The sequence below is a fragment of the Pan troglodytes genome, chromosome 9, assembly GCF_028858775.2.
Source record: "Pan troglodytes isolate AG18354 chromosome 9, NHGRI_mPanTro3-v2.0_pri, whole genome shotgun sequence".
NCBI classification, from domain to species: domain Eukaryota; kingdom Metazoa; phylum Chordata; class Mammalia; order Primates; family Hominidae; genus Pan; species Pan troglodytes.
Window position 1 is genome coordinate 108354597 of NC_072407.2, and position 24549 is coordinate 108379145.

Consider the following 24549-nt stretch of genomic DNA (forward strand, 5'->3'; position numbering starts at 1 on the left):
GTGCTGCCAAAATATATTGATGTCTTAACCCCTGGTACCTGTGAATGTGACTATTAGGAAGTAGGATCATTACAAATTTAATAAAACTAAATTGAGGTCATACTGGTTTAGGGTGGTCCCTAATACAATGACTTATATCCTTATAAGAAGAGAAAAATTTGAACACAGACAGGAACAGGCACTGAAAAAGTCTGTATGAAAACTGAAGCAGAGTTACGCTGCCACAGGTCAAAGGATGCAGAGGATTGCCAGCCACCATCAGAAACCAGATGAGGCAAGGATAGATATTTTTCAAAGAAATTTTAATTGTCAAATAAAAACTGTGTATATTCAAGATGTACAACATGACAATTTGATAAGTATGAAATGATTACACAATCAAACCATTAGTGTATGTGTGTGTATGCATGTGTGTTGTAAGGACACTTAAGATCTACTCTCTTAGCAAATTTCAAGTAAACAGTACAGTATTGTTAACTATAGTCCTTATGCTGTACACTAGATCCCCAGAACTTATTTATCTTATAGCTGAAAGTTGTACCCTTTACCCAGCATCTCTCCATTTCCCCCCAACTCCAGCCCCTGGCAACCACCACTCTACACTCTATTTCCATGAGTTCATTTTTTTAGAATTCAAATATAAGTGAGATAATATAGTATTTGCCTCTCTATATTTGGGTTATTTCATTTAGCATGATTAGAGAAGGATGGATTCCCAAATTAGGAAGGGATAGATTCTTCCTTAGAGTCCTTGGAGGGAGCATGACCCTGCTGACCTCTTGATTTCAGACTTGTAGTCTCCAGTACTATGAGAGAATAAATTTCTGTTGTTTGAAGCTACAAGGTTTGTGGTAATTTATTATGGCAGCCCTAGCAAACTAATACACCAGAGACCTGCCTTCCACATCTTCTCCGTTTTCAAGGTGTCTTTGGCAATCTGTTCCCTTCTTTTGAATTCTTCTTCTTCTATCACAATTGCATAAGTAACTTCCAAATCATGATCTATCTATCCAGCTCCAGCTCTGTATTTCTTACTCTATTCTCAACATCATCACCAAGGTTTCCTATGGGGGCATCACATCCAGTATATGAAGTCCATCATCTTCCTGCTAAACTTGAGTTACCCCTTTCTGGTTGTGGTCCCATCATCCTTCCAGTTACCCAGACTTAAAGTGAAAGGGCCATCCTTGGCTTCTCCGCCATCTTTTGCCCATCCTGTCCACCACTATCCCATGGACGAGGATGGTTTTCAGGTCCCTGTGGACCATAACACACATAACACTCTGTTTTTTAATACCATCTTTACTGGGCTAGCCCAACAGCCCTCTGATGGATTCATTTCTGTTAGTCTGTTGAACATATTATTCACCTTATGCAGTCTTTAAAAATTATGCTGTGCAAAGCTCTGATTGTGTTATTCCATTGCTTAAATGACTTAAACATTTCATCACTGTCTTCCAAATAAAATCAGACTGATGTGAATGTTCTCCCTTCTCAGAAGCCACTTCCTTTTAACCCATTTTCTTCTAAAACCCCTTAGGTACATTATTTATCTAAATCAATGTTGTTTTCTTTCCTTAAGTTTTTATACCTCAATGCTTTTTTTGTAGCTGTTGATCTTATATCTTTCTACCTGTATTGTTCTTTCCTTTATTATCCAAAAGTTAAACTCTGGCCTCTTAATCAAGTTTGAAGATCACCTCCTTTGGTTCTCTTTTTTTTTTTTTTTTTTTTTAACCAGTTCCTGGGTTCACACCATTTTCCTGCCTCAGCCTCCCGAGTAGCTGGGTCTACAGGTGCCCACCACCACGCCCTGCTAATTTTTTGTATTTTTAGTAGAGACAGGGTTTCACTGTGTTAGCCAGGATGGTCTCAATCTCCTGACCTCGTGATCCGCCCTCCTCGGCCTCCCAAAGTGCTGGGATTACAGGCGTGAGCCACCACGCCCAGCCTCCTCTGGTTCTTAATCAACATATTCCTGTCTGAAGTTTTGTGTACACTTTTTTTTTTTTTTTTTTTTTTGGTAGAGACAGGTTCTATGTATGCTCTGTCACCTGGGCTGGAGCGCAGTGGCATGTTCATAGTTCTCTATGAACTATGAACTTGAACTCCTGGGCTTGAGCTATGATTTGAACTCCTGGGCTTGAGCAATCCTCCCACCTGCACCTGACCTATGTACTCTTGTGTACTCTTTCAGATTACAAGCTCACTGAGGGGAAGGACATGATTTATCTAACACTGCACCTAACTTAGTGCCTTGGACACAGCAGACACTCAATAAAAATCTTTGAATGAATCAGCACCTATTAAAAATGAAAGCATAATCATTTAAAATCATTGTGGCTCTGATTATTTAACTCTGATTACGTCCTTTCCTCTCTACTGACTCTAAACATTTTTTAAAAATCTGTGTATTTTTGGCAGCACTACCCCCTCACATCCTCCAGATCATATTATCTCCTTGTCCCCAATTATGATAGAATAAATTAAGGAAGGCTTCTCAGTTAAAGGATGCTACTGCTTCTTTTAAGACACCATGCATGCATTGCGTTTATTAAGTATTCTTGGAAAATTTTGTGTTTATGTCAAATTGTTGGACAACATACAAGTCATGTAAGAGATTTGCTTCCAATGTGTTTTACTTGCTGAATGTGTTTACTTGTATGCAGAACATTCTTGGAGACTAAATTGTCAACTCTTCTACGGTGGAGGGGCTGGTGCTATTTGCATAGCTACAGAGGACAGGGAAAGTGTCTGGCATGTTCCGGGTTTGAAAGAGCCCTTTTGCCGCTGAGCCAGGCTTCCATCCCACTGTCCTTGAGGACATACCACTTGGGAGTAGCTGAGAACAGGGAATGCCAGGTGTTGGCTGGGAGCTACTCAGAGAAAGATGTCCTCACACCTGAATCTTTCCTAAGAACCTCTAGAACTGCTCTGCCTTCTTAAAATCATGTTGGTAGTCTCAAAAGTGGTGAAAACTATCTGTACACAACTCAGAAACTGAAAGGCCAGATCTCCTGTACTTAACACATTGCGTATAGCTTAATACCAAGAACTAGTGGATTTTTAATGAAATGCATATTGATCTTATAGTTTATTTTATGTCTTTTTTTTTGCTTATTTGACCTTTCTTACTATGAAGAGACACTTTTTTTATAAAGCTAATGCATATTCATTAAGAGAAATACCAAACTGAATAAAATGACTTTTCTTTTTTTTTTTTGAGACAGAATTTTGCTCTTGCTGCCCAGGCTGGAGTGCAATGGCGCCCTCTTGGATCACTGCAACCTCCACCTCCCCAGTTCAAGCAATTCTCCTGCCTCAACCTCCCAAGTAGCTGGGATTACAGGCACCCACCGCCATGCCCAGCTAATTTTTGTATTTTTTAAGTAGAGACAGGGTTTCACCATGTTGGCCAGGCTGGTCTTGAACTCCTGACCTCAGGTGATCCGCCCACCTTGGCCTCCCAAAGTGCTAGGATTACAGGCATGCGCCACTGCTCCTGGCCATAAAATGACATTCTTTATGATGCTTCTTCAAAGATGATGCTTCAAGTGCCGAATGACATTAGAAAGGTCAAAATTAAAAGAATAAAATTATTTTAAAGTGAATAATATTTACAGAGAAAAGGCTCACGTTTCCAGAGGCAAAGAAGGGGTGACTTAGGATGACTGTATGTTGCATTAATGTTCACAGAAAACTTTTTGTTGTATATCATGTTTATTTGAGTGTCTCAAAGAGGCTTGTAGTTCAGTGGAAGAAAACAAACACTGGACTTTGTGTCCTGAGAGATTCTCCTCCAGGCCACATGATCAGCTTCCAGTGTAATGTTGTCAAAGCATGTCACCTGCATGGGTGGGCCTAGGTTTCATCACCTGTGCTTTGAAGCCAGTTGCAAATCTGAAAATCTGGATACAGATTGAAGGGCAATGGCAGCCCCTCTCTCCCTGAGTGCTCATGATATGCCACAACTTGCGCTAAGCACTTTACATGCATCAGTGCAATTTATTTTCCCAGCAGCCCTCAGCTTCAAGAGGTGCAGCAACCTGCTCCAGTCCATTCAGCTGGTAAGTGACAGAGGCGGAATTTGAATAAATCTGTCTTATTTACCAGTACACTATGCTGCAAGGACAATGAGGGAGGCAGTGGAGTTAGAAGGTTTTTTTAAAAAGCCAGGACTCTTTTTCTCTCCTTTTCTCACTAAAATAAAGTATTTCAGAATATATGTTATCCTTGAAAAATTGTATTTCTCAAGGAGTTAACGAGAACTAATATGTGCATGAGACTCCGCAGCAGGAAAATATAGTTGAGTAGGATTCAGGACACCTCATAGCTACTCCTCAATCTTGCATTAGATACCTCGGGCAAATCACATAGCTCCTCCCTGCCTCAGTTTCTTCATTTGCAAAATTGAAATAATACTGTTCTGTTGAGCTAAATGAAACATGCCCACAAAATACAAAAAGTATAAAGTAATTAACAAGGTAAATTATTTCACATAAACTTCCTCAATTACCAACCCAACTTTTCTCCTCCTCACCAAGGGCGGCAAGGAGAAAATGAAGAATTTGCATCAGTGGTCTTAGCCAGTGGTATGGATATCTGAGCACTTAACTCTAACTTTAGCTGTGCCTCTGATAGACTGATCTCAATGGCACAGGAATCTCTGGAGAGCTTTGAATTTGGATCATAATAATTTGCTGGAATTAGCTGTCTAGGGATAGGATAACCCAATCTTTTGACAGGGAATAATTTGACATTGCTGAATGAGGGCTGGAAATGCCAAAAATGCTGGGAGGTAGGGGGTAGGATGTGATGATATTACTACATTGCAAACATTCATGCAATTTCTCTATTTCTCTTCCTTCTTTGGAGATAATTTGTCATAAGGTGATACGCAAAATCTCTTCAATGCAAATAATGGTGTTTTTCAAGTGGACTTGGATTACATATTATACATACTTAATAGAATCATATTCTTCAACCATGAGAGCTGGAGATAAAGTTAATCTCAATCAAATGCTGCTCTGAATTAACCAGTGAAAAGTAAGACTCAGCTCTAATAGGGGAAAGAGGGATGTTGCAAAACACACCATTTGTACCATTTTCTTCCTTACATTTTATATTTGTTTGCAGGAGCTGCAGTAACAAATTACCACACACTAGATGGTCAAAACAAGAATGTATTCTTTCACAATTCTGGAGGCTAGAAATCCTAAATCAAGGTGTTGGGAGAGCCGTGCATTCTCCAAACCCTCTAGGGATGGATTCTTTCTCATATCTTCCAGCTCCTGATGGCCTCACACGTTCCTTTGTTTGTGGCAGCATAACTTTAATCTTTGTCCTGTGTTCACATAGCTGTCTTCTCTATGTCTGTATCTTCACATGGCATTTTACTCTACGTGTCTCTGCTCACATTTCCCTCTTCTTATAAGGACACTAGTCATACTGGATTAGGCCCCACCCTAAGGACCTTAACTTGACTTAACTTTGTCTGCAAAGACCCTATTTCCAAATGAGGTTATATTCACTTGTATTTACAGGTACTTGGAGTTAGAACTTCAGCATATTTACTTTGATCCAACCTATATATAGCTTTTTGGAAGTGTTTTGTTTGAGAAGGCATGGGAGAATTTAGGCAAGTTAATGAGGAAAGGAGAGATCATGGAATTTCAAGGTAAAACTCTATTTTTGCCAGATAGTCATATACATTTCTTATGTATCATTTAGCACCACTCATCTTCTCATAATGCAACAGCAAGAGGGTCTTCAGGCTGGGCACGGTGGCTCCTGCTTGTAATCCCAGCACTTTGGGAGGCTGAGGCAGGCGGATCACCTGAGGTCAGTAATTTGAGACCAGCTGGCCAACATGGCGAAACCCCGTCTCTACTAAAATTACAAAAATTAGCCGGGCATGGTGGTGGGCCCCAGTAATCCCAGCTTCTCAGGAGGCTGAGTCAGGAGAATCACTTGAACCTGGGAGGCAGAGGTTGCAGTGAGCCGAGATCGCACCATTGCACTCCGGCCTGGGCGACACAGCGAGACTCTGTCTCAAAAAAAAAATAAGAATAAAAATAAAGTCTTCTATTCTACAAAACGTCCAAAGAGAAGATTTGTAGAAAATATTCAGAGGTAGATAGTTTTCTATGAACAAATCACCAGAGCAGTCTAGGAAGAGATTAAGAACAGGAAACTTGGAGTTAGGTAGATCTGGAGTTCAGCACTGCCCTATGCTAACTGCCTGACTTTGGCCAACGTAACCACTTTTCCAAGCATCAGTTTACTCATCTGTGAAGGGGATGATAACATTATGTACCTCTTGGGGTTTTTATAAGGTTTACCTGAGACAAAGCATATAAAATCCTTACAATAGTGCAAAAGTACATATATTTAAGCACTAAATATGTTGTGCATGATTATTTCTCTGGATCCTCTTCCAGGATATGGATTTCACCTTCTTAACCAGACCCTATACATGTGTGTTTTGGAATTCATTAAAATAATGACTGAAGTTATAAGCAATAATGTTTTGAGCATTTTAAAATATAAACATGGCTGTTAAAATTCATAGGATCCACTTTGGGAGGCTGAAGTGGGAGGATCACCTGAGGTCAGGAGTTTGAGACCAGCCTGGCCAACGTGGTGAAACCCCATCTCTACTAAAAATACAAAAATTAGCCTGGTGTAGTGGCAGGTGCCTGTAATCCCAGCTACTCAGGAGGCTGAAGCAGGAGAATCGCTTGGATCCGGGAGGCGGAGTTTGCCTTGAGACGAGATTGTGCCGCTGTGCTCCAGCCTGGGCAACAAGAGTGAGACTCCATCTCAAAAGAAAAAAAAAATCATCGAATCATAATTTTTATAGGATGTCTCAGTGTTAAAATAGCATATGCTATTAGTTACATGTGAATTCAAAAAGCAAATAAGATAAACAACTTTTAAAGCTATTTTTTCTTGAGTAATTCTTAAATCAACAGTAAAGCAAACAAAAGTAATTTGGCAACAAATATTTCTGTAGAGGTATTATGTCAATTTCTTCTTCCCTATAATTTTGAGAACCAGTGTTATGATTTTCTCAATTTTCACTTTCTTGGGCTGCATTATGTGAATGACAAATACCATTTCATTGTGATCTTTATTCTGTCAAATAAGAAAGACAAGCTTTACAAAATTCCTTTCAAGTAAATGATTTCCAGAGAGAAAAAAATGAGTGAATTCTAAAATTTTAAATTACTTTCCTGTATTGAAAAGGCTAATCTAGTCTAAAGCATAAAATATTTTCATTCATAAGGTTTAAAAAACTTATTAGAAAAATATATTCTGACCATATTTTGGTCTAAAGAAAAATTAAATTTGTCAGAAGAGAAACATATAATTCTAGATAAATAATTAATAAAGAGAAATTCTTTGTGTATCCATAAGGGACTACAGAGAGGAATTTTAGAAGACAGAACAGACTACCAACTCAAATTATCTAATTCTGTTTGAGCACATTAAGAAGTCATTGGTATTCTCTGCATTCTCTGAAGCCAAAATTGCTTTGAGCTAAAAAAAGAGTCATATTTCCCATAGTGATGTGTTCTACCAATTTTCTTCTTGTCGTTTGCTGTCTTTTCGCTTGCAATACAGAGATGTTCATAATACAAAGAAAAAGAAAAATTATTTGCTTTTTGGAAAAATCCTTTACTCATTAGTACCCCTTGACATGTCAAATATATTGTATCTTGATTAAGTAAAATACACATTATTGTTTATTTTTTAATTTTTCAACTTTTATTACAGGTTCAGGGGGTGCATGTGCAGGTATATTACAAAGATATATTGTGTGATGCTGAGGTTTGGAGTATGAATGAATCTGTCACCCAGGTAATGAGTACAGTACCCAATAGGTAGTTTTTCAGTCCTGCCCCATTACTTGCTCCCTTCTCTTTTATTCCCCAGTGTCTGCTGTTCTCTATGTCCATGTATACTTAATATGTAGCTCCCACTTCAGAGAGTACATGTGGTATTTGGTTTTCTGTTTGTGTGAGTTTGCTTAGAATAATGGCCTCCAGCTGCATCCATGTTGCTTCAAAGAACACGATTGTCTTCCTTTTTGTGACTGCATAGTAGTCCATGGTGTAAATATATCCATATTTTCTTTATTGAATCCAGAGTTGATGGGCACCTGGGTTGATTCCTTATCTGCTATTGTGAATGGTACTGTGATGAGCATATGGGTGCATGTGTCCTTTTGTTAGAATGACTTATTTTCCTTAAAAATATAATTTCCTGTCATTTCTTTTGATATCTTGGTTTAGGATTACGGAGAGATTTTCCCCACTTAAACCCACTGTTTCTCCTTTGAGAAGAAAGAAAATTTTAAGTAAGGTCATATTACTTTTACAGAAAGATACTATTAGGAACAAGTGCAGCCCAAAATGTTTTTGTGCATAGGGAGACATTTCACATGTCCCTCTGTGTTCAGAAGAGAGTAGGTTCTTTCCATACTCCTAAATCTTCCTCTTTATGGCCGCTAGCCTGCATAATTCATGAAGGCAGGGAATGCATCTATCATATTTACTAGCACAGTGCCTCACACAAAGTAGAATCTTATTTTTTTTAAGATGGAGTCTCACTCAGCCATCAGGCTGGAGTGCAGTGGCATGATCTCGGCTCACTGCAACCTCCAACTCCCTGGTTCAAGCAATAGCCCTGCCTCAGCCTCCCGAGTAGCTGGGATTACAGGCATGCACCACCACACCCAGCTAATTTTTGTATTTTTAGTAGAGACAGGATTTCACCATTGTTGTCCAGGATGGTCTTGATCTTTTGACCTCGTGATCTGCCTGCCTTGGCCTCCCAAAGTGCTGGGATTACAGGCATGAGCCACCTCGCCCAGCCACAAAGTAGAATCTTTATACACACACACACACACACACACACACACACACACACACACACACACACAGTAAATTACATCTGTTAATTACATCTGTTCTTTATTTAGGAAAAGAATGCATGAGCACAGTGAGACTGCCTTAAAAGTAATTTTTGCAGGAGATATTATGTTATAAAAACAGTTGTAATAACAGAGTATCACATTTCTTAATTACCTTCAGTTTACCTGACTTTGTAATCCATGTAGATATTGGTAGTCAGTGACTTGCACCAGGTGAATTATAGTGAGGATAGGAGCCAGTATGTGAAGGACTGTTCCTCATTTTGACGTGAAAGCCAAGGAAAAAGTCAGATCACATTCTTGCACATTAGACTCCCAGGGGCTGTAGTTGTCACACAGCTGAATAATAGAATGTGAACTTCCTATTTCTTCCCTGCTAATTAGTAAAATTAGATAAGGGACATCCATCCCCTCTGGAGGACCAATGTCCTGTGATAAATAGTGATTTCTTGAGCAACTCCATACTATGCTCTGCAGATAGAATGAAGAAATACATTTTGGAACACTGACAAAATTCTTTTGTGATGTACAGTTCCCTAATTTTCCATTTCACTAAGTACTTCCTTATTCAGTGAATGCCAGCACAACACCGTTATAGCATAATACTTGCATAGCAAAGTTGTGACTCCCTTGGTGTTTTGATTGGAAGGCTTAAGTCAGAGTATCTGAGCCTCTTAGAGGATGATCATCAATTTTCACGGAGATATGAGTCACATTTTTCCTTTCCTGGCAAAGCTTCTTTCAGAGGTAGAACACAGTTAAAGAACACAAAGAAAGAACTGGGCGAAATGATTAGCAAATATAATCAATGTAATACACACACACACACAATCACAAATTTTTTTCCAGGTGGTGTTTTTTTTCTGTTTTAGGCACCTCCAGAAATCAAGCATCCAATACAACAACAAGCAAATGCTCCAGGCAGTTACCAGATTAAAGGTAAAACCACTGCTATTTTCAATAGATAAAATTATATCAGAATATACTTTTATTAAATAGAAATTCTAACTTAAAATGAAGCAACGTATCTTAAGAATCATCCTACTGGAGAATACCATTTATTTATAGCTCCCTCTAGCTTTCCTACTTAAGCTCTTAAACTGGAAGCTTTTCACAGAGGGAAAAGTTTTTACCTGGGTGAGATGATACCAAATCTTGCTCAAAGACTGTACTGTTTTATGTCTCCATGTTCTCTGAGCCTGTCGCTTTAACCATGATACTCAAATCTAATTGGAATTTGAAAACCTGCTGTGAGTTCCTTCGTGATTTTTTTTTCTCTTAAACAGTTATGAAAGAAAGGTGTTGGGATTCTGTCTTCAGATATCTAACATTTTGTGGTTTTTTTTTTCCAGGTAGCAGTCCTTTGAATTTTCTTTGTCATACAATGCAACTTGTCTTTTAGTATCCACTGGACAGTGGGGTTTGCCAGTTTCCACAGTAAATTATGATTCCTTGAAGCTTTGAATGCTGTTTTCCACATTGGAAAATGGGGGCATATAAAAAGGCTTGAGATTTTTAGAGCTCTTAGAGATATTTCTGTACCTATGGACCATTTTGTGGAACCCCTGGAAAGGTTACTCGAGGGGTTAATATTGAGGATGATGACAACTTCTCCTCAACTCAACAGAAAAGCATTAGTAATACTAGAAGGACATTCTCTTGGCTCCAAGAATTTAATGTTCAAACTGGAAATTACTAGAAGTCATATAATTTAATAGAAGAAGATACTGAATCTCAGAGAAGTAAAATGACTTCTCAAAGCTCCACTAGTTAGAAAGTGCAGCCAAGACTGAAACCCAGGCATGCTGACCAATTAAATGTGTTTTTCAGATAATTGCCATAGATAGCAGGATATGGACTCATCCTTTCATCAAATTGATGAGATTATTTATTGTGCTTAATTTGTAATCTCTCCATGAGCTTTGATTGGTCAACTTTAAGGTAATTCTTTGATATTGATTAGTTAGCAGCTAGATTAAAATGTCCAGAAAAGTACCAATGAGAACTAGGAAGTGAAAAACCCAGAAAAGTCAGAGGCCCTCTTGTCAAAGTCAGTTACAGATGAGGAGATGACCAGGTTCATAGGGCCTACACCTAGATGTTGAATGCTGCATTTTGAGTTTATGTTTTTTCATTCTATTATATGTTAACAAATTTCTCTCTGTTATGGCTGTACCAAGATTCACTCTCACAAACCAATCCTTATGTGATCATTACATGTCAGACATTGCACTAATTATTTTATGCACATTAGCTCATTTGTTTTCACAATCATCTTACACATTGAAGTGCTGGTATGGTTATCCTTGCTTTAAAGATAAGAAGTTGGAGGCACAGAGAGATCAAGTAACATGTCCGAGGTCCTCCAGCTAGAAAGTGGCAAAGCCAGGGTTTCAACTCAGTCTGAGTCTCACATGCACACACTTTATTTACTTCTCAGTACCAGCTACTTCACATCCTCCCCAACATTATTATGACAAGAATTTAAAATTTTTGTGAATATGATGTTTGTTAAATTGTATGTCTTTAAATTTTGCACGGTGCTGGTTAATAATGAGGCTGAGTTTTTTTTTTTTTTTCTGTGTTTTGGCTTCTTATATTTTTGTACTTGTGAGAGTTTTTTTCTTTGTATCCTAAATATTCATTTCTTCTTGGTAGTGAGCATTGTAAATAATTTCTACTCAAATGTGGCTTGTTTAATAAACTTGTTTATAGTGATTTTTGTTTTATATAAGTTTCATGTAGTTGAACTTGTCCATTTTTTTTTCCCCTGAGTGTTTTGTGCTTTTTGGTCTTATTTAAGTAATTTTTCCCTGTTTCAAGGTTTTGAAGATATTCACTCACCTCTTTTTATGAAAAGTTTTAACCTTTTTGCTTTCACACTTAGGAAATTAATATATATAGGATTAAATTGTATTTATGTTGTGAGGTTAAGAATCCAGTTTTTAATTTATGTATAACCAATTATTACAGCAGGATTTATAAAATAAATGATCATTTCCATGCTGATTTGTAATGCTACTCATATACATATCAGTTCTCCTGCCTATCCTTAGATCAATGATACATTGTCCTCTTATACCTTTATATTAACTCTTGATATCTGTCGGAGTGAGTTCCAACCATGTAGCTCTTTAAAATTGTCTTGGTTATTCTTGCCCATTTGGTTTTCCATTTAAATCTCTGAAACTGTTTATAATTTCCAATAAAACCTGCTGATATTTTGATTGGAATTATATTGAACATGTAGAATAATTTGCAGAAGATTGACATTTTTATGTTACTGCATCTTCCAGATTTCTGTTTTATCTCTCCATTTATCTAGGTCTTTTAAAAAGTATTCCCAAAGAATAGTCTACATTTCTATATGAAAGTCTAATACACCTTTTATTAGTATTATTTTTGTTTGCCTCATATTTCTATTTATACTGTCATTCTATCTTTATAAAATTATATTTTATGATTACATATGATGTGTAAGAATTTAGTTGAGTTTTATAAATTCATATTATTGCCTAGTATTTTTGCTAAGCTCTTAATACTCTAGTAAGTCTTGGGCCTGGGAGTGGTGGCTCATGCCTGTAATTCTAGCACTATGGGAGGCTGAGGAGAGTGGATAACTTGAGGTCAGGAGTTCAAGACCAGCCTGGCCAACATGGAGAAACCCCATCTCTACTAAAATAAAATACAAAAATTAGCTGGGCTTGATGGTGCACACCTGTAATTCCAGCTACTTGGGAGGCTGAGGCAAGAGAATCACTTGAACCTGGGGGGTGGAAGTTGCAGTGAGCCGAGATTGTGCCACTGCACTCCAGCCTATCTGACAGAGCGAGACCCTGACTCAAAAAAAAAAAAAGATAAAACTATAATAAATTTTTATAGAGTCTCATGAATTGTGAATAATAGCAATTTAATTTTTTCTTTCTAATTTTTTTTTTTGAGACAGGTCTCACAGTGTTGCCCAGGCCGACCTCAAACTCAGCCTAGGCAACATAGTGAGGCCCCCCCTTTTTTTTTTTTGGTTCCTTGCTTATAATAAACTTTAACATGTACAGGATTTATTATCATTGCCTCACCTTGGACATAAAAATTAAGTCAATAGGAACTCAAATAATTTTATTTGCTGTAAGTAAATAATAATCTGCTGTGTTTCAGAAAATGTGTGTATGCTTTCAGTATATTAATATATTGAGATATAAAAACTTAACAACATGTTATCAGACTAACAAAATTCCCTTTTAGTCCTAGTTTGTTGAGAATTTTTGTCAAGAATAGTATTGAATTTCCATAAATGCTTTTCTGAGTCTATTGAGATGATCATAGGTTCTCCAGAATTTAATACCAGAATTTCAGTTTCACTTGCTTGTATACTCTCAACATTAGTCTTAAAATAATTATATTGTATTTTTGAGGTTTGGATTTTTCAAAAAAACTGTTCCTTAGCTCATCATTCTAGTTTGTACCTCAAATTTTACTTATAGATTCAATATCCTGTTTCTCTAATTATATCTTTTGGAGGGTTACTCAGAAACAACTGTTAGTATCACTCTTTCTTAGCTTTGGTTGATTTTAAAATGTATTTATTTGTACTCATTTAAAAATATGTTATAGTTTTTCTGCTTTTAAATCAGATTGATAATTACTTTCTCTTAACACTTTAAAAATATTCCATGATCTTTTGGCTTCTAATATTGCCGTTTAGAAAGAAGAATACTATCTCAATTTATTACTCTTTTTTGGAAGTCTGGTTGTTTTTATAAACTTTATGTCAGTGGTGGTGTGCAATGTCAGTCGATGGGTCTAGATATAGATTAGTTCTGTTTTTTCTGGTTGTCATTTTTTGTGCTTCATGAATCTGAGTTCATCAATACCGGAAAACTTGCAATTATTTTTACAAGAAGTGCTGCTCCCAAATTTTCTCTGCTCCATCCTTCTGAAATTATCTTTATTCAAATACTAAGACTTTTATTTCTTGAACTCCTGACCTCAAGGAATCCAACTGCCTTAGCTTCCCAAAGTGCTGGGATTACAGGCATGATCCACCGCACCCGGCCCTAGGACTTTTATTTCTGTTAACTGTGTCAGTCTAAACCTCTGGCATATTTTCCTCCTCTTTGTGTTTCTGTTTTTCCTCTGTTTAGGTATTTTGTCATACATTTTCTATATCACCATTTAGTTATTTTTAAAATATGTCAATTCTTTTTCCATTAAGACCTTATTTTATATCTTCAATCAATAAGCATGCTTGTTTTATATCTGTATCCAGTGATTCCATTATCTGAAGTACATAAGAGTATCTATACCTGGTCTATGTGGGGTCAGTTGTCATTTGTTCATTTAATTTATAATTTATTTTATTTTCAACTTGTCCAAAGAGGCTTTATTCGTGTGAATCCTGTAGGTCAGACTTGAGTCTTATTCCTCAGAGAAGGTTTACACTGGGTTCTGCTGGATTCTCTTATTATCAATTCTTTCATTCCATTGACTAAAATGTTTATACTGAGAACCTGCTATGTACAAGGCACTTTTCCAGTTGATTGAGATATATAAGCAAATATAAAAGACAAAATTCCTGCCCTCCTTGAGCTCACAATCTAGTGGGGTGGGGGGTATTAAGTAAGTGCTAGTGAGGGTGGATAATAAGTAAGTTTTTTTTTTTTTATTTAGAAGGTGATAAGTCTTTTGGACAACAGCAAAAAGTGAATGAGGATCAGGAGATTAGAAGGAGTGGATAGGTTGCAATTTTAAATTGGGTGGTGAGAGAAGACTTCATTGAGAAGCTGACATTTTAGCAAAGGTTTCATTGGGCAAGGAAATTTTCAGTACACATATACAGAAAAGAAATTCAAGACAGAGAAGAGAATGAGAAGAGAGAGAAGAGAACAAATATGGCTGATATTTTCGAGCAATAGGCAAGAAGACAGCATGGATGCTGTCTAAGTGAGGAAAAATAAAGATAAATTACTAAGTGAGGAAAGATAAAGTCAGAGAAGTAACAAGTTTCTTTTGATTAATTTATTGGTTTGGGGATTCCTAGATCCCATAGGTAATATAAATGCATATGTTAAAATTGGGTAAGAACAGGCCTACAATTTTAATTCTCAAGAGAGGCCTATATATGCTTTTTATGACCAACTGCACTGTTTAAACAGACAGGCTTCTCATACCTCAACTGTTGGTGGTGGATGAATTTTCTTTTCCACCTTTTCATGAAGTTATAACGCTTCAAGGGTTGAGAAACTTTTCAGGCATATCAGTTCCAACTCCCCACATTGCTCAAAACCAAGGCCCATTTTTCTGTCCCTAAGTGGCCATTGAAACCTAAAAATCTTTGGTTTCTGAGGCTGAGAAACTCGATAACCCCAGTGTTATTTCACGCTTCCCACTCTTTCAGTTTCTTCTTTGTTTCCGATCCCTGAGGACTTCCCTTACTTTCTTGACAACTGAAACGTGCATTTAAAATACTGTCTGTAATAGTTTATTTAACATTTTCCTGGTGCCTTTTAGGCAGTTCAGTTTTCACATTTTTGAAAACAGAAGTCCAAAACACTTTCTATATACAAGTGGGGAGACAGAGGTAAAGGATATATTTTTCCTGCCTGAAGGAACTCACATATTAGAAGTAGATATAGAAACACATGATTATGTTTAAGTATAATCACCACTCTGATAAAAGCTAGTAAAAACTGCCATGAAAACAGAATGTAGATAGGTATTCATTTGAGTGGGCTGAAATGGAGAAGGCATCACTAATGATGCAATAGATGATGTGAGCCTAGAAGAATTGATAGTAGGCTGCCATGTGGAGGGAGAAAGCTTTTGTGTTCAAAGGCTTAGAGGAGAGTAACGAGGCTTGTGGGGCCAAACGGTGGTGCCTTGGGAAAGATGGAGGTGTGGGAATATTATGTGCTTAAGGATGTAAAAAGATGGTTAAGAGGATGAACTTAAAGGAAATTTTCTTATTTAAAATTTTATCTCAGCTGGGCATGGTGGCTCACACCTGTAATCCCAGCACTTTGGGAGGCCGAGGTGGGCAGATCACCTGAGGTTGGGGGTTCAAGACCAACCTGACCAACATGGAGAAACCCCATCTCTACTAAAAATACAAAATCAGCCGGGCATGGTGGCACATGCCTGTAATCCCAGCTACTGCAGAGGCTGAGGCAGGAGAATGGCTTGAACCCGAGAGGCGGAGGTTGCTGTGAGCTGAGATCGTGCCATTGCACTCCAGCCTGGGCAACATGAGTGAAACTTCATCTCAAAAAAATAAAAATAAAAATTTTTATCTCAAGCCCTCCGTGAGTGCCAGGTACAAAGTTAGGGTTTAAAGGAAGCCAGTGTTCTTTATAGAGTGAGGTTTGTACACATGGGCCAGTACCTATGAGATTTTCCCACAACAATCAGTTTAAACTATTACTGAAAAAGACTTCCTGAGCTCCCCTACCAGAGTTTTAAGACTTATTTTCTATAAAAGTCCTGTTGATAAACAAATTCTCTCTAGGATGACCATCTTAATTTGCCCAGGACTAAGGGAGGGCCCAGGACACAGAACTTTGAGTTTTAAAACTGGTGGATGTCCTGGACAAACAGGGAAGAGATGGGCACTTTAGATATCCCCCTAGAATTTAAACCTCTACAAGAGCAGAAGAATGTTTAAAATGTTACTTGGCTTGTGGTAGATGATTAGCAAATATTTAATGAAAGAATTATACATGAATGAATATTTTTGCCATACAAGAAGGTATCCAGCTACCTCAACACATCCAGTTGACATTTAATAGGCATATCCAATTTTACATATCCAAAGTTGACTGTGAGAGGCCCCATCAAACCTTCACCAAAGGGAAAAATAGACAAGTTTTCAGCTCTGGTGTCTGGAACAGTACTTAGGCCATTGTTTCTAGTGGAACAGGGTCAATGTAATGGAAAGGAAAGACAAATAGGACCTTCACACTCAGAGAAAGTTATGATGAGCAACACTGGAGCAAAATTCCCCGTAGACTAGGCACATTATTTAGAGAATAGGCTATCCCTCTTAAAGAATTTATGATGAAGGCTCCTGCTAGTTTCCTGGTGACCAAAATGAGGCATACATCCACATCTTCTGGTTTTTCTATTTTTTGGAAAATTTTATGGCTAAGGAAAATAGAAACTATTGCAAAATGTATTGTCTTCCTCTGAAATGTAAAGATTTAAGGATTGTTGTGCATTTTTCTCTTTCCAGACAACTTGCATTTCTACAGCCTTATATTAAGTGCTTTGGGGATATGAGCATATCTGAGTAGAATAGAGTGAAGCAGAGATGGAGGGGATCTTGCCTATGCATAGTGTACATTTCCTGGGCTGTTTAGAAGAGGGGGTGTTATCTGAAGGGAGGTGTTTCAAAACAGGGAGTTGGGCTTTTGAAATAAGGCATGGTAAACATGAGAGACACACATTTGATCCCACAGTGTATTTCAAAGACATTTTATAAAGGTGCAAAAGAGTCAAGAGAAACATGAAAAAGGGAAACAGGATTCATTCTGGCCTCCTGTTATGCTGCCTAATGCTGAAGAGACCTCTTTTCCCAGCTCTGCCATTGTTTTCATTTTGGAAGTATTGATATCCACACTAACAGAATTGCCAACTGGGACATTTTCCTGCCTCTTAAAAGAGGGGCCAATTCATTTGAATGGTATTCTTAACTTTGATTTCTATAAATAGGATTCTGGAATAGTCAAAACAAATATTTATTTTTTTAATATTAAGTGGGAAATGTAGCATGGTTATTCCAAACTCACCTAACCTGCATTGAGGGATCAATCCGAAAGTTCCTATTTGTGCATCATAATATTGTTTTTCAGATTGATGCTGAACATTAGGAAAGGAAGATTTATTGGCACAATTTTGTTTTAAATTTTTTTTGAGATGGAGTCTCGCTCTGTTGCCAGGCTGGAGTGCAGTGGCACGATCTTGGCTCACTGCAACCTCCGCCTCCTGGGTTCAAGAGATTCTCCTGCCTCAGCCTCCCGAATAGCAGGGACTACAGGCACATGCCCCCACACCCAGCTAATTTTTGTACTTTTAGTAGAGACAGTTTTCACCATGTTGGCCAGGATGGTGTCAATCTCTTGACCTCGTGATCCATCTGCCCCGGCCTCCCAAAGTGCTGGGATTACAAGCATGAGCCACTCCACCTGACCTTTTGGCACAATTTAAAACCTTCTCAAGTCATTTAAAGAGATCAAACAAATCATTTTCTCATTTTTCCCCAAAACTTCTTCTGTTTTTATCATAAAACAAGGGAGATATCCATTTTTTAAAAGATGTTAGAAATATATAACACATAAAAATTATAAGTTCTATAGCATGCTACATTCCAGAAATAACCCTATACTTACCCAACAATAAAAAAGAGTTGTGTTGCAAAATCCCTTGTGAGATAGCAAAGGAAAAAAGATCTAGTCAGAACTAAAATGGAAATAGTGTTTAATCAAATGCAGATAGTGAAGGGATAAATTCAATCTATAAACTATAACAGGGTAGCATAACAGACTAGGTTTTAATCCTATCACACAGGAAAAAGGTACATGCTAAGCTGGAAATTACTGCAGTTACCTACACTGATGATTTACAGGATGGTTGAGAAAAAAGTAATGAAACCAATTTCTCTCTCACTTGCACTGGAGGTTTTTTCGGGTCTTTGAGTGTAGAGAATGGTAGAAGATTACAGCAGAGCAATCGAATACTAAAAAACTCCATATAGATATTTAAACATCTAATAGAAATAATCAGAGCAGGGTAGGGAGAGGAGAAAGAAGCTAAACATTTGGGAAGTCCTGTTCATAAACCTCTTTTCTATAAGAATTTCTTAAAGCCATCTATATGTTCCGTGTAGCAACATCTGCCCCTCCACCCCTTCATTTAACAGAGTGTGCAGCATTCGGTTTGAAAAGATAACATGGTTGATGCTTCCTCGCCCCCAGCATTCATCATTGTTCTCTCTGTAGGTCTGAGCTGGGAGGATCTTCTTTTTCTTATCTGGCCGATCTTATGTTTCCTAAAAAGACTTCATTATATTGGATGAAAATCTCTGTCTTCTCTTTTCTAAGCTTTTTATATTTATCTATGTGTATATGTAATATTTTTGTAATATAATATAATATATATGTATTGTATTTATGTTAGATCTTTTTGAAAATAATTCTCTGCCAGGTAGAAATTAAGGAGTACTGCCTATGTAAAATGAGCCTGGGTTGGAAAGAAAACAGGTGGCTGCAGTCAGATAATCATCCTACCGTTTCTGTCTTTATCAACCCCACCCTCAGGTACCTATCTCTGGCTCCTAATTCTTTCATTGGTCCTCCTTCTGTTGCAGAACACTGAAACCTTACCTGCAACTTCCTAGTGGTCTCTCTGGTCTGTTCCCCCTGTATATGACTGCTTTTCCTAGCATTGATTCCCCTTCTCATTTCTGATACCTATTCCTCTAAAGACCTTGGCTCTGTGCATCTGCCTTGTTACTGCTTTATCTCTCCTTTCCTGTCCTCCTCCTCCTCACCTTCACTCAATCACGGGGAAACCCCTTCCAGTCTGGCATTCTCTCTTCAGTTACGGCAATTGTCTCCTCCCAGTGAGAGTCTTCTGCAGGCTTTGCCTTTTCTTTGATAAGAGGAGAAGTACAGAATCATAGAGACAACTGTTGTTTGATTGCATCATCCTGTAGATTATTTGTTCAAAGAGGGTCTTGCCTGCTGATTTATGTAAATTAATCCATAAAGGGAAAACACTGCTTAAACCAAGAGCCCCTGAGTCAAGGGGTGAAAAATCCATTTCTTTCTACCAATCCTAAATTTACCAACTTTCCCAATTAGTCTCATATCACACATATCACAGTTTGCTTACGAGAAATTGCCACCAAGTTTGAATATGATTGGGTAGTTAGAGGAGGATCGATAACCTGCCTGTAGTTCTTTATGTTATAAATTCCACTAAAGTCTAGTTATGATTGAATGTTGGACTCCAAGTGACTCCTGGCTTGCTTAAGTAACCAAAACCATAATTTACCAGCGCCCCATCCTGTCAGTTAAAGAAGGAAGGCTCTCTTTCAAGATGGTTGTCCCTGGGAAATTGGTAGCTCCTCTGCTCACCTCACTGGGGACTTTATGTCACCATTTGCTTAGGAAGCTGTTCAAGATCTCTCTAAGTGTTACACAGAGACCCCCCCTTCCCCCCACTCCCACTTTCTGCCTCACAGGTTTCTAACGTACAGTGGCCAAGTGAGATCAAAAGAGCAGATGAGGTGTGGTTATATTGTGGCTTTTTTTAAATTGTTTTGCTATTTTGTATGTAGAGGAAAAGACTAAAGAATTTTTACCTCTTACATTTTGATGGTGTATTTCTTTGGATCACACCTGTCTAACCCATCTTGAGAGACTTTATTAAGGTGTGATTTAGCAATAATAGGAATTGAGGAAATTTGAAACTTAAAATATAATAACTACCTGTCATGACTGGTTAAAAATATGACAGTGATGCCACAGTGCAGATACTTCCCAGTAATCAGAACATTTCTTTCTTAACTTCTGCAGTCTAATTTAAGTCAGCCTCCACAGCAGTTGCTTCACCCTATCTTCCTCATAGCAGATCATTCCATCTGAAACTCTGAGACTCTAAAGCAGCCTTAGGCCTCCCAGGTCAAGGCGTGTTGCCATTATAAGATCACTCAAGCACCATCCATTACCATTCACTTGCTCACATGCAATTTTAAGGAAGCAGACTTGTAGCTAATTAGAAAAAATAGCTGTTCAATTCATTACAAACTATCTTATGCTTAGAGAGAGGAAAATACACTTTAAAAATATGACATGTGAAAATCTATTTTTCAAACAGAGAAACACTTTGTGAAAGTTGTTATGAATGTTTAAATACAGGACTAAATCACCTTTTTTTTCAGAGTAAAATTTTTTTTTTGACAGTTTCTGGTGGTCGGAATCCCCCGTTATGCTAATTTTATTTCAATTGCCCAGTCAAGGATGAGGAGGGAAAGAGCAGTGCTCTGACTCCAGCCAGGCTTCGGAACTCTGGGCTTGGAATTGAATTGGGTCAGAAATGGCAGCTCACTCTAGGGAGTGGTACTAAGGGAAGGACTAAATGGGGTATCCGGAGTAGAAGTGAGTAAAATCTAGAGCAAAATAGTTAAGTCAAACAAACAATCAGTCTAAAGGTTGATGGAGAAAGGCAAACCCTGGTCAAAAATGTGGTTGAAGACAGTGGGATAGAACAAGTGGGTTTTGGTGAGTAGATGTTGGGCAGAGAGGGGCTGGCTCCACTTTTAAGGGTATCTGTGGCCACTTGGGAGATGAGGGAGCTCTAAGTGTCTTGGGAGGATTAACCTCTCTTTTATTTTGACTGAAAGCTTGAGATATGTGTAAGAGTAGAGTATACAACAGGAGGTGAATTCCAGCTTCCAGTCACACCTGGAATGCTCAGTACCATCCCATAACTGCCCTTAACATGGAGAGTCACCGAAAGCTGGCCAAGAGACTCATAGCCAAGATCAGCCTTGGGAAAAATGTACAGTGATGGAAGTTTTCTTAGAGTTATTCTTCCAATCTCCTCTTTATTCCCAGACAGTGTGTCACTTGGTGGGGAGGAGGCATCCATAGGCAACTTCTCATCTTTTAAGCTAGTGGGTCTCAAAATGTGGTCCCAGGAACTCTGGGGGATTCCTTAACCCTTTTCAGGTAGTTCACAAGGTGAAAACTACTTCCTAGTAATACTAAGATGCTTTTTGCCTTTTTTTCTTTTCATTTTCTCATGAGTGTACAGTGGAGTTTTCCAGTATTAGATGGTAACAGACTGAATGCAGAAACAGACTTGAGAGCCTAGCTGTTTTCTATTAAGCCATTTTTATTTGAAAATATGTAAATCAATGTCTCTCTTGTCATTATTGTGTCGGTCTTGTACAATTAGTTATTTATAAAGATACATTATTTTTGTGAATATGTATTTATTCTTAGTTTTAAATAAATTTTTAAAAATTCAGTTTTAATTTCTGATGTAGTTTACCATGTAAGCAAAAGCTTTGGAGGTCGTCAATAATTTCTATGAGTATAAAGTGGTCCTGAGTCCAAAAAGCTCGGGAACATTGTTTTAGGTCTATCCCTTTCCACTGTCCCTGTTCTTGAAGCAGGCGAAGCTGGCATCTGATTCTGAGATATGATGCTGAGAGCTCCATGCAGGCTCCTCTTATAACCTCTCCCCATTAGTCTATCACTGGTGCCTGACTTATCACTACTTGCAATTTCTTTATTTGGATTAAGTGATAGACAATGCAGAACACTCTAAAAGATAAGCTTATTAAACCTTATCAGCAGTTAGCATCCTTTCAATATTGAACACCCATATAATAACACATTATTTAGTAGTTCCCAAACTTTAGAGCACATGAGAATAGATAAGTTGTTTATTGGAGATTACTCAGGCATTACTTGTTTTCTGGAATCAATTTTTGGAGAGTTTGGCTCAGGAATCTGCCTTTTCACAGAGTCTTCAGGTTATTTCTAAGTAGGCAGTTGGAGGGCCATAGTTTTTAATATAGTGTTGTGTTTATCTTGCTCACTGCATCTACAGCACTCCATCTACAGCAAAGTATATGACATATAATAATGAGATTTAAATAAATATCTGCTGAATGAAGGAATTAGGTAGTACCACTTCAGGTGCCCAGATTGAAGAATCTTGACAACTGTCTGGTGAGTCAGACTTCAGGAGGAATGTGAGGATATGGAAATGCAGAATCCACGACAGCCTGAGGGCATTGTGAACCTCAGGAAAGAAAGAGAAGGAGGATAGGGAACAGAGAAAGAAGAAATAGAACCAACATTAGTGGCTGTGCCCTAGTATAGCTCTGGCATTATGCTAATAGTTTACATATGTCACCTAATCTTAATTCTCATGACAACCTTGAAAGGGGAGTATTGTTACATCCACTTGGCTGTCACAGATATTCTCTACCCACCCCACCTCACCCCATGTTTCTGGGCTATACCTGAAATACATAGAATGGATATTTGACTATAGCAAATAAAATTTTTTACTAATTCTTCTTCACCCATTCTCTTCATCTGTAAAACAAGGTGGAAGTTGAGAACCAAGTGGATAAATCTTGAAATGTCTCCCAAACATCCAATCTTCCATTTTCCCTGAACTTACGTGCTGGCTTTCTGATTGCTTTGCCTTTCTCTGGATTACCACCATGTCCACATTCTGGACCAGGGAAGGGCAAAAGAGTGAGGAAGTCCAAGGCAAGCAACTTTATTTTAAAAAGCGGTGCAGAAATTGCACTATTCACTTAGGAGATGTGCCATCTAGGTACATAGGATTGTCCTCTTTAATCTGTCAATGTAGTTAAATTAATTAATATACTTTCTAGTGTAGAATCAATCTTGCATTCCTATGATGAGCTCAAATTAATCATGACGCATCATTTTTTATATAGTTCTAAATTTAGCTTGCTAATATTTTGTTAGAACTCTTGCATTTATGTACATGAGTGAGTGGTCTATACTTTTCTGTTTCCATTTTGCCTGTAGCTAATTTTGGTATTAAGTTACACCTGTATCATAAAATGTGCAGTAGAATATTTCCCTTTTCTTATCTCAGAAAAGATTTGTGTAAGTGGGATTTTTTTTTCTTTAAAATTTGGTACAACTCAGTGGTAAATCCTTTTGGGTAGTTTTTAAATGACTTATTTTCTTTAATGTTATAACAATTTGTGTTTTTCTATTTAATATTGAGTCAGTTTTGGAAATTTGTATTTTTCTAAGAATATGTCCATTTTACGTGTTCTCAAATTAATGGCATAGAGACATAGTATTAACTTATTTTTTAAAATCTCTATTAAACTCTTAAAATTTTTAGTATTGTTTATATATGCCATTTCTGTCTCTTTTCCCCTTTCTCTTTCATAATCTGTTTTGCCTAAGGTTTGTCAGTTTTATTAATGTTTTCAACACATAAGCTTTGCTTTTCTTGATCCTCTTTATTTTGCCATAGTTCCTCTTTTCTCATTAATTATTGCCCTTCTCATCTTTATTTTATTTTTTTCTATTTTTTGGTTGACATTTTTCTAACTTCTCAAGTTGTATGCTTATTTACTGACATTCACGTTTCCTCCTATTCTAATAAAAACATATAAAGGTTACAGATTTCCTTTAATGTTGATTTAGCTACAGTTCAAAAGTTTTGATATAAAGCTTTTTATTATCTTTCAGTTCTAAGTATTTTATAATTTCTTTTGTGATTTTTCTCTTGGTCTTTGAGTCATTCGGTTGTGTTTGGAATTTCCAAATTATGAAGTTTGAAAATATTTTTTCTTGTTATTAATGTATACCTCAGTTAGACTAAAAGTAGATTTTGGGGTGCATGACACTAGATTTTTGAAATCTTTGCAGATTGGTTTTGGCCCAAAGTTTCACTTTCTCATTTCTTGATTTTTTTTTAATGTTTCTGTTTCTTTTGGAAATGTTTATCTTGAGAAATAAGAGCATCACTTAAAACTCCTGAGAAACATTTAAGTGCCTGAGCTGTGCAAATAATCTCCCCCAGTATTAAATATTGTGTCTTCC

General features: G+C 37.4%; 1 long non-coding RNA gene across 4 annotated transcripts in view; it reads left to right on the forward strand.

Annotated features, from left to right (window-relative positions):
• Positions 1–24549, forward strand: part of LOC107967205 (uncharacterized) — a 609392-nt gene that overhangs the window by 183448 nt on the left and 401395 nt on the right. For all 4 annotated transcript variants that reach the window (XR_010147667.1, XR_010147666.1, XR_001707532.3 and 1 more), the window contains exon 2: positions 9811–9877. This is a non-coding gene — a long non-coding RNA (uncharacterized LOC107967205). The remainder of the gene's footprint in view (positions 1–9810; positions 9878–24549) is intronic.